The 9,994-nt window shown below is 43.3% G+C and overlaps 1 protein-coding gene across 9 annotated transcripts in view; it reads right to left on the reverse strand.

Annotated features, from left to right (window-relative positions):
- Positions 1-9,994, reverse strand: part of WAPL (WAPL cohesin release factor) — a 181,126-nt gene that overhangs the window by 48,859 nt on the left and 122,273 nt on the right. The gene's annotated exons all lie outside the window — the stretch shown is intronic.

Consider the following 9,994-nt stretch of genomic DNA (forward strand, 5'->3'; position numbering starts at 1 on the left):
CAAGGATAAATCTCCCTCCAAAAGGAATGCAAACTTATGAGGTTTATCTGTGTTCTACCCTCTAAGTGATGAGCATCAAGCAATGAAGCAGCACATACACCGTTTAAAGTCTTGGGCATAGCTAGGCTAGCTCTTAAGTTAACTTTATAACGACTGGAGACCAAAAATTGGATAAAAATTATTCAAGTCTATTTTGTGTCCTTCTGTTATACTGGTTGATCAGAGTAGTGATGGCAATGTCCAAAAGAGCGCGCACAGCTGTAAGGACGAAGGACGGGAACAGTGGTGAGTTTGAGGTGAAGGTGGGAGTGCATCAGGGGTCGGTACTAAGTCCACTACTATTTGTAGCTGTGATGGAGGTGCTGGCTCAGAACGTAAAGGAGGGTTTACCGTGGGAGTTGTTGTATGCAGATGATCTGGTGTTGATTGCGGAAAGTATGGATGGACTGAAGGAAAAGATGAACACGTGGAAGGAATGTATGGAGACAAAAGGTCTGAAGGTGAATATCGGAAAGACGAAGGTGATGGCAAGTGGTAAAGCATGTGGTGAGGTGGAAAGAACTGGGAAGTGGCCCTGTGCTGTGTGTAGGAAGGGTGTCGGAGTGAACTCCATTCAGTGTACAATGTGCGCTGAGTGGGTTCATCAAAAATGTAGTGGTCTGAGAGGGTCATTAACCAGTGTGGCAGCTACATTCAAATGTAAGGTGTGCACAGAGGGAGCTGCAGATGGAGGAAATGTTGAGTTGGATCTTGGAGATGGTGTGAAGCTGGAAGGTGTGAAAACATTTTGCTACCTCGGAGACATGCTGAATGGAGAAGGTGGATCAGACTCGGCAACGGTTGCTCGAGTGAGATGTGCATGGAAGAAGTTTCGGGAATTGAGTGGCGTGCTGATGATGAGGGGAGTGTCGTTGAAGCTGAAGGGAAAGGTGTATGCTGCATGTGTGAGAAGTGTTATGATTTATGGGAGCGAGACATGGGTAATGAACGTAGAGCAGCAACGAAGGTTGGAAAGGGTGGAAATGCGAATGGTTCGACGGATGTGCGGAGTATCGTTGAGAGAGAGGAAGACAAATGATGAATTGCGAAAGATGATGGGAATAGAGCCTGTGATTGATGCTGTGAAGAGGAACAGGTTGAGATGGTTTGGTCATGTGTTGAGGAAGGATGAAAGTGACTGGTTGAGAAGAGTGATGGAAATGAATGTAGAAGGAAGTAGAAGACGGGGAAGACCGAGAAAGACTTGGCTAAAGATGGTGGAAGAAGAAATGCGGGCAAGGGGGTTAACAAGGAGAGATGCAGAAAATAGGGCAAAATGGAGAAGATTGTCATGGGGACCGCAAGGCTAACCCCCGCTCTAGCAGGGAAAATGGCCTTTTAAAATGCATGTTGTGTTGTTGTTGTTATACTGGGACCTCTCACCCCTTATCCATTTTTTAATGCAAACTGGATTTTATCGGTAGTCACTGGTGGAATGGCTTTGTTGTTACTTGTTGTCTGATATACCTGTAAATTATGTTTTCCCACTGTAGAGTTGTTCATAAAATTCTACATGCTTGATGACTCTCTCTCAGTTTTAAACAACGCTTCCATTGTTTTGTTTTTGTATAAAATATCTCAGCACGTCCTGTCATAGCACTCCAATTGTAAAGTTTTTCAGCTGCTGTTCTCGCATTACTTTTTTCAATTTCATGTTGAAGAATCTTCTATAGTTTTATTCATTTCATTGTATTCAACCTTGTCCTCGAGACCATCTTTATATTTTCTTTGCAATTTCTAGGGCTGCATTCTTAATTGATGATTGCATTCACAAACATCTGTTTTTTATTCTCTCTGTTGGAATATAATCTGCTGTTCAACTAAAATTTGGAATTCACTTTTTTGTTTTTGAAAGGTGGTTGTATCAATTCTTTATCGAGTCTGTCATTCTTCATGCTCTTTCTTGTTTTAATTTGAGTACAAGCTTGCAACTTATGAGTCGATGGTCAATGTCCATACTAAAGTTGTTCTGTCATGTCTGTTGTTAAAATATCGTGGTTGACCAAAATAAAATACTACACATCTCGCTTTGACTTGCACCGTTCAGACTAATCAATGTTTTGAGCATATTCTCAAAATATGAGCATATTCATGACTAGCAGAGTTAACCAGCGTTGCCCGGAAAATAAAGTCAGTCACATGTGTGTAGTGGGCTTTTTATAGCGAGAGGAAGCCAGGCCCCTTGGGCACGCCCCGCTGCCACGCCCCTAGTCTAAATCTGATGCGCCCATGTTTTTTGTCGTGAAATGTTACCCCCCAAGGATCCCCTCTTCCCTCTCTAAGTCACTTCCTTAGGCTGTCTCTGTCCATGAGGCACAACCGAACAAACAAACGTTCACAAATAAGGTTAGACTAGCAGAGTTACCCGGCGTTGCCCGGAAAATAAAGTCAGTCACGCAATTGGGCACGCCCTGCTGCCACGCCCCTAGTCTAAATCTGATGCACCCATGTTTTTTGTCGTGAAAAGGTACCCCCCAAGGATCCCCTCTTCCCTCTCCATGTCACTTCCTTAGGCTGTCCATGAGGCACAACCGAACAAACAGACGTTTAAAAATAGGGATTTAGATAGATGAAGAAGTTATTTTAATTGCAAATACCACAAACCAACAAATTCCACAAATTTTTTAAAACTCCAAATCCCCCAATAGTTTCTTCTGTTGTTTCTCTGCCCTCCTCCTCACCACCACCCACACCCCACCCACCACCACTTTTGCATTGAAGTCACCCATCATGATCGTGTACAGTATTTTGTTGAGTGAATATTTAGAAACTCTTCCACTTATTCATAAATTTCTTACACTTCATAATGACATCTTTCGGGCATAAACCAAACTTCCCAAAACAGTAAAGTTTGATGAGTCTCCACCATTATGTTCAATTAGCGTGGATATGGGTACCTGAAACAGCAATGATATTTGATGACCTTGGCCTATGAAAAATGGACATGAGAGGATAATTTCAGTAAAAGTCACAGAGGACTGCTCAGGCTTTCTGGATATTCAAGTGATCACACCAAACAATGCGAGAGGCGGCAGAGTGAATATATCATCAACCATTGGCACACAAGAATGATGAAGTACAGCTAGAATGGGGCGTTTAGGTCACCCACCCTGGTGGCCAAGGGAGAAGAGTGCAGCCTGGAAAAAGCTTCTAGCCAAAAATGAGATTGGTTCTAAGATCAAATAACAATAGGTGTGGGAGGTACCATTCCCAAATGCTGTCTCTCAGAATGAGATTGGTGCTAAGACAAAGGGGTGTGGGGGGAAGGGGGAATCTGACCTCCCAGTTGCAAGAGGAGCATGGGAACAATAGGCACTCAGGAGAGAACTTTCAGGACGCCTAGTCATCGAACAAGAAGTGTGCATGAAAAAAATGAAATTTCCACGATTTAGCAAAATGACAGCCAAGTGAATGGGCTTGGAATAATCAGCGGGGAAGAAAGACCTTTTTGAGTTTGACTTTAACTTGTCTGTTTTTGCTTTGACGAGATGTACGAACTTGTCAAAGCAACTCGTTTTGTTTTGACGAGTTGCTTTGACAAGATCATCAAAACTGCATGGTCACAGCTTTAATAACAGTCAAGTGGTCATCTTAGACAGAGAAAAAGGTGGTTTGCTCATGGTGTAAATAAAGGAATTCATTTGGGAAAGAGTTGAATCACCATCGCTCAACAAAAGGGGTGGTTTGCGATTTAATCTGTCACGGACGTGGGACAAGGCTATTACATCTCTCCCACGTCGTCTGCAATCGTCACGGTACACCCGGATTGGTCAACGGACCAATTCACCCTACCTACGGTTGAGGTCACGTGGCGATTTTCAAGCTTCTTCTTCACTTCAACATCTGCCGATGCAACAACAATCTGCAACAACAAGGCGAGTGGATTCGTGCCGAAACGTCGGCTCTATCGACTTGAAAGTCCAGCTTTCAAATATATTTTGTTTTGTTTGCTTTTGTTCCGAATATGCTAAATCTTTCTACTTTGGGGAAAATTGGCACTTGTTTGAGGTAATTTTGTTTTGTTTGTTTTGGAAACAAGTGATTAACATAAGAAGGGTTTTACCTTGTAAGTATTTGTCTGCCAGGTGGAACCACATTTCTGGTGTTTATGTGAAAGATGGAAAATCTATAACATCAAAATCAGCAAGGATACATCAATCTGACAAAGCATGGTACTTTGTGACATTTCCTAAGACTCCTATCACAGTAGATAGAAGAATAATATTCATTCCCAGTTTTATGCCAAAATGCTCTCATCTCATATTTTGTAGGATATAATAATGCTGTTATTACAGTTGGGATTGCTCGATTCACTGCAATGTTATTGAAAGCGTAGTACATTTTCTTTAAAGCAAGCATATTGAAACAAGATGCAGTGGCATTGTAATTACATGGGATGTAGAGAGGGTGGGGAGGGGGGAGAGGAGGAAGGGGGGGGGGGTGCAGGTCTGGGACTGAAGAAGCAATGTGGAGAGGGATAGGTGCCTGGAAGTGGTCGGTTGGCATGGAAAGAACTTCTGTGATCTTCCATTGGGCGGTAGGCCCAAAACGTGCCTAAATCCATTTCCCAGCTGAGATTTCATAATACCACCCTCACTCCAAGGAGTACTTAGGAGGTACAACAAGCATGGATTGGAAATATTCTCTGGTGGAATGGAACGAGGTTGCCAGCTCCACCCACTGCAATGTCTGCTCACTGAATATTTACAACAAATTATTGTTTCTATTAACACACACTCCTAAAAAAAAATTGCTCATTTGAGGTCATCTACATACCCATCAGTGACATTTACTCATATAGTAGCACTTCTTCCAGCAATCGAAAATTATATATATATATAAATATATATATATAATTATTGGCATTTAATATGGAATTTTTTTTTTTTCTTGACTTGGGTTTACTTTCTGAACTCGGTATATCAATCTGGTGAGTTTCTTTTACGCTTCGGTGATTTCTTTGTTAAAAGAACCATGTCACTGATTGTCTGTCGCAGCAAGAAGTCAATAACAGGATTATATCATAGGTGGCGTGACAAAATGTACGGACAGGTACATTTGACGATTGGCTTCACAATCTGGTATATAAGGGTTGTTGCATTCTGTATTAGTGGAAAACAAATGCTGCGCATCTACAAAAGTTATTGCCGCTTCCCCTGGAGATGGTCCGTCAACTCGACAATGCTGTTTGTCATTTAGTGGTGGCTTTACGAAATTCCGGCATGAAACAGCGTGCTATTGCTCGGCAGTATGGCATCACTCAAGGTCAGGTGTCAAAGATCCTGAAACGAAATGCTCAGAGGGGTGTCCCTACTCCAATACCGAGGTCAGGACGTCCCCGCAGAACCACAAGGAGGGATGATCGCCAGCTGCACCGGTTAGTCTGCAATGGCCGTACCAAGTCAGCTAATCGGCTTAGGGCTGAGTGGCAGCAACTGACAAATGTGCCTGTATCCAGAAGGCTAGTCAACCAACGACTGGTTCAAGCAGGCTATCGTGCCAGGCGTCCCCTGAGAAAGCCACGTCTGACCAGCCAACACCGCCAGCGCCGATTGCAGTGGGCCAGAGAGCACCGTCAATGGCAGCCAGGACACTAGAATCACGTGATCTTCAGTGACAAGTCTAGATTTCTGGTCTATCGTCAATATGGCTGCATCCGAGTGCGCAGACAAGTGCATGAAGCGTACAACGAAGATTATATAGTGCCAAGAGTCCAAGCTGGAGGTGGTGGGGTGACCGTTTGGGCTGCTTTTCATGCAGGGGGCAAAACTGACCTGGTGGTTCTGAATGGAAACCTGAACCAGTTCAAGCACAGGGCCATTCTGGAAGAAACATTGCTTCCATTTGTTCGTGCAGCCTTTCGAGGAAACTTTGTCTTCCAAGATGACAATGCATGGCCTCATCGCGCTCGCATGATCCAACACTTTCTTGCTGACCGTGGTGTAGAGCATATGGAGTGGCCTGCCATGTTCCCGGATATGAATCCGATAGAGAACTTGTGGGCAGAATTAACGCGTCAAATCGACAACTTGGACCAGCAGCCTGCCACTGTGCGTGAATTGCAGCAGGCTATTGCAACTGCATGGCAAGCAATTCCTGTCCAAACCTTGGCAAATCTCGTGAACAGCATGCCTCAACGTGTACGTGCTCTCTTGAATGATCGTGGGGGTTACACAAAGTACTGAACTGTAATTTTACTGTCCGTAATCCCAGTCGTAAATTAACTTTTGTTTTTGTAAAAAAACATTTTTGGCTAATGTGCAAAATAAAGAGATACTTCTGGAAAATACACAGAAGTTTAACACAGTACTGCCCATGAATTGAGTTCGATATCAGTTTACATCACTTTCAAGGATCAATTTATTTGCTTCGAAATGTCAAATGTGGTTTTTGTTTCTTTTAAAGGCCACATTAACAAAATCTAGAATAATTTCAACATAATTCCAATGAAATTTTGGTTCGAAGTCATTTAAAAAGTAAGTTCACCCCCACAAAAAAAATATTCCATATTAAATGCCAAGTCTGTATGTATGTATGTATATATATACATATATATACATATATATACATATAAATATATATATATATATATATATATATATATATATATATATATATATACACAGTGAAACCTTGACTTACGAGTGCACCAACTTACGAGTTTTCCGAGATACGAGCCGTCGCTCGGGCGGTTTATTGCTTTGAGATGCGAGCCGAGATCTGAGTTACGAGCTTCCGCCACCCGCCACCAGGTGGGTTCCGGTCACGTGGTTATCTTGCCGTGCAAGCATCTCTGCCGTATATAGCTGCTGCTTTATTTTCGCATTTTGGTTATTTTGGAAAATTTCTTAGTTTTAACCATGGGTCCTAAGAAATTGAGTGCCAAGGGCAGTACTGAGAAGAAGAAGAGGATGATGTGCTTGGATATAAAACACGCAATCGTCGAAAAACATGAGCGAGGTGTGCGTGTTGTCGACTTGGTGAGGCGGATGTGAAGGCAGCTGAAGATTTTATTATAACTTTTGCCGAACTGATAGAAGCCGAACGATACATCCCCCAGCAAATCTTCAACTGTGACGAGACAGGGCTCTTCTGGAAAAAGATGCCGAGGACGACGTATATAACGGCAGAGGAGAAGAGCATGCCAGGCCACAACTTGTTCAGAGTGCCGGCGATAGCTCGCCTTCTCTTTGTGGAAGACACGGTGAGATCCTTAACATCCAACAACTAATGGGACGCAAACGGTGCGCCCAGTTTAGCGGTACACACATTGATGAATCACCCTGCCTGTGATTCACCCATGACAGGTTATAGCTGGGTCGGGATTCAAACCCAGGCTGGACAGTTTAGAGTCAAATGTGCGTCCCTCCAGTCCAGGCCATCCTGCCAACTTGTATGCTGCATACAGGTGAAATATAAAGCGCGAGATATTTTTATATATACTTTATATTTTTTTAAAAATTGGTGTGGTTTTTGGCGGGCTGGAACGGATTAATAGCATTTCAATGGGGAAATTTAATTTGAGAAACGAGCAAATTGAGTTACGAGCTCGGTCACAGAACGAATTAAACTCGTAAGTCAAGGTTTCACTGTATATATGTATATATATATATATGTATATGTGTATATATATATATATATATATATATATATATATATATATATATATATATATATATATATATATATATATATACAGTCGTCCCTCGCTATATCGCGGTTCACCGGTTCACCTTTCGCGGCCTCACTGTATCGCGGATTTTTAACTCTTACATATCTAATTTTATATCGCGGATTTTTCGCTATATCGCGGGATTTTGCGGTATAAATGTATTTTTATATACTATTATTTTAAATATTTTTGTGGTAAAATAAGCATTTTCTAGCCTAAAAAATTAAAAAACGTAAAAAAAATAAGAAAAATACAGTAATTAAAACATATTACAAGAAATAAAATACTGTACATAGTGTACAGTAGAAGAGTAGACAAAGAGACAAAGTCGTGCGTATGGAAAACGCAGATGGGGCAGCTTCCACTTGCGCTAGTTACCCACGTGAGATCGTACACGGCACGCTACTGGCTGATGGATTAGAGGCGACCAACCAGAGCATGGTGTTCTGTATCCTGGGCTCTGATTGGCTCAGCGACCATAGCATCATTCTCTGTATCTCCCGCGCATAGCATGCATTCAGCATCTCGCCTTGTCCATTTCACATCGACGTGCGATCGCTACTCGTAGTGTTACTCTGCGGTGTTGTGTTTGGGTGATTTATCTGTAAAAGTTTTAAATTTATTTCAACCCCTACAATGCCACCCAAACGTTCTGCACCTTCTAAGGTATCTGGCACTGAACCTAAGCGGCAGAGGAAGATGCTAACCATCGTTGAAAAAGTGCAACTTCTCGACATGTTAAAGCAAGGGAGAAGCTTCGCGGCTGTAGGCTGCCATTACGGCATCAATGAATCTTCGGTCCGGTACATTAAGAAGGACGAAAAGAATATCAGGACGACAGCAGCAGTGTCTTTTAACAAGACTGCGAAGAGGGTGGTAACGTCCCGCAATCAGGCCATTGTAAGGATGGAGTCTGCATTGGCCCTGTGGATCAGCGACTGCAGGAGGAAGGATATCTCGCTGGATACCAACACCATCCGCACAAAGGCCAAGAAACTTCACGATAGTTTTGCTGAAAGCGGTGACGATCACGACGGCGACGAGGAGGAGGAGGACGAGGACGACAATGCAGAAGCAGGACGATCGAGTGCTTCTCCCACCAAACAAACCACATTCAGTGCCAGCAAGGGCTGGTTTGATAAGTTTCAGAAGTGCTTTGGACTTAGGAGCGTTCCTCTGCATGGGGAAGCTGCCTCTGCGGATAAAGCTGGAGCTGAAGAATATGTGAATAACACATTTAAAACGCTCATCGAGGAAGGGGGCTATAGGCCCGAACAAGTCTTCAACATGGATGAAACGGGCCTATTCTGGAAAAGGATGCCGTCTCGCACTTTTATTATGAAGGACGAAGCCAAAGCCCCTGGATTCAAGGCCCAAAAAGATCGTGTAACGGTAATTATGTGTGGGAATGCTGCGGGTTTTATGATTAAGCCAGGTCTTATTTACAAGTCAAAAAACCCAAGGGCTCTCAAAAACAGAAATAAGAATGTGTTGCCAGTTTACTGGATGCACAACACTAAGGCCTGGATGACTAAAGTTCTTACATCTGATTGGTTGCATCAGTGCTTTATACCGGAGGTGAAGCTTTATCTGGCAGAGAAAGGCCTCGAATTCAAAGTGGTTCTGATCATGGACAATGCTGGAGGCCACGCAGTTGATCTATCGTATGATGGTGTGCAGATAGAGTTCTTGCCGCCGAACACCACATCGCTGATTCAGCCGATGGATCAAGGCGTTATTCGCGCTTTTAAGGCACTTTATACGCGAAGCGCCCTGCAAAACCTCGTTGATGCTATGGACTCTGACGAAGACTTCTCGCTGAAGGCGTACTGGCGTGAATACACCATTGCATCGTGTCTCCTAAATATTCAGAAGGCCATAAAGGAGATGAAGAGTGCAACTTTAAATGCCAGCTGGAAGAAATTGTGGCCAGAAGTCGTCCATGACTATAACGGGTTCTCTCCTGAAGAGGTTTATCATTCCGCAGTTGATAAGGCTGTGAAGCTGGCAAAACTTCTTGGCGGAGATGGCTTCAACAACATGACTCACGAGGATGTTAATGAGCTGATTGATGCCCACTCACAACCGTTGACGGATGAAGACCTCACGGAGATGACGAAGTCAGCAAGCGAGGAAGAGGAAGAGGAACAAGAGGAACCAGGGTCTCAAGAAGAAGAGGAGGTTGGCCTAACACTCGAACGGCTCGCAACCATGGTCAGAATGGCCAAAGACCTTCAGCGAGTGGCTCAAGAATGGGACCCCCACATGCTTCGTTCGTTGCAG

Source organism: Myxine glutinosa, chromosome 8 (assembly GCF_964187855.1).
Source record: "Myxine glutinosa chromosome 8, kmMyxGlut1.1, whole genome shotgun sequence".
NCBI lineage: Eukaryota > Metazoa > Chordata > Myxini > Myxiniformes > Myxinidae > Myxine > Myxine glutinosa.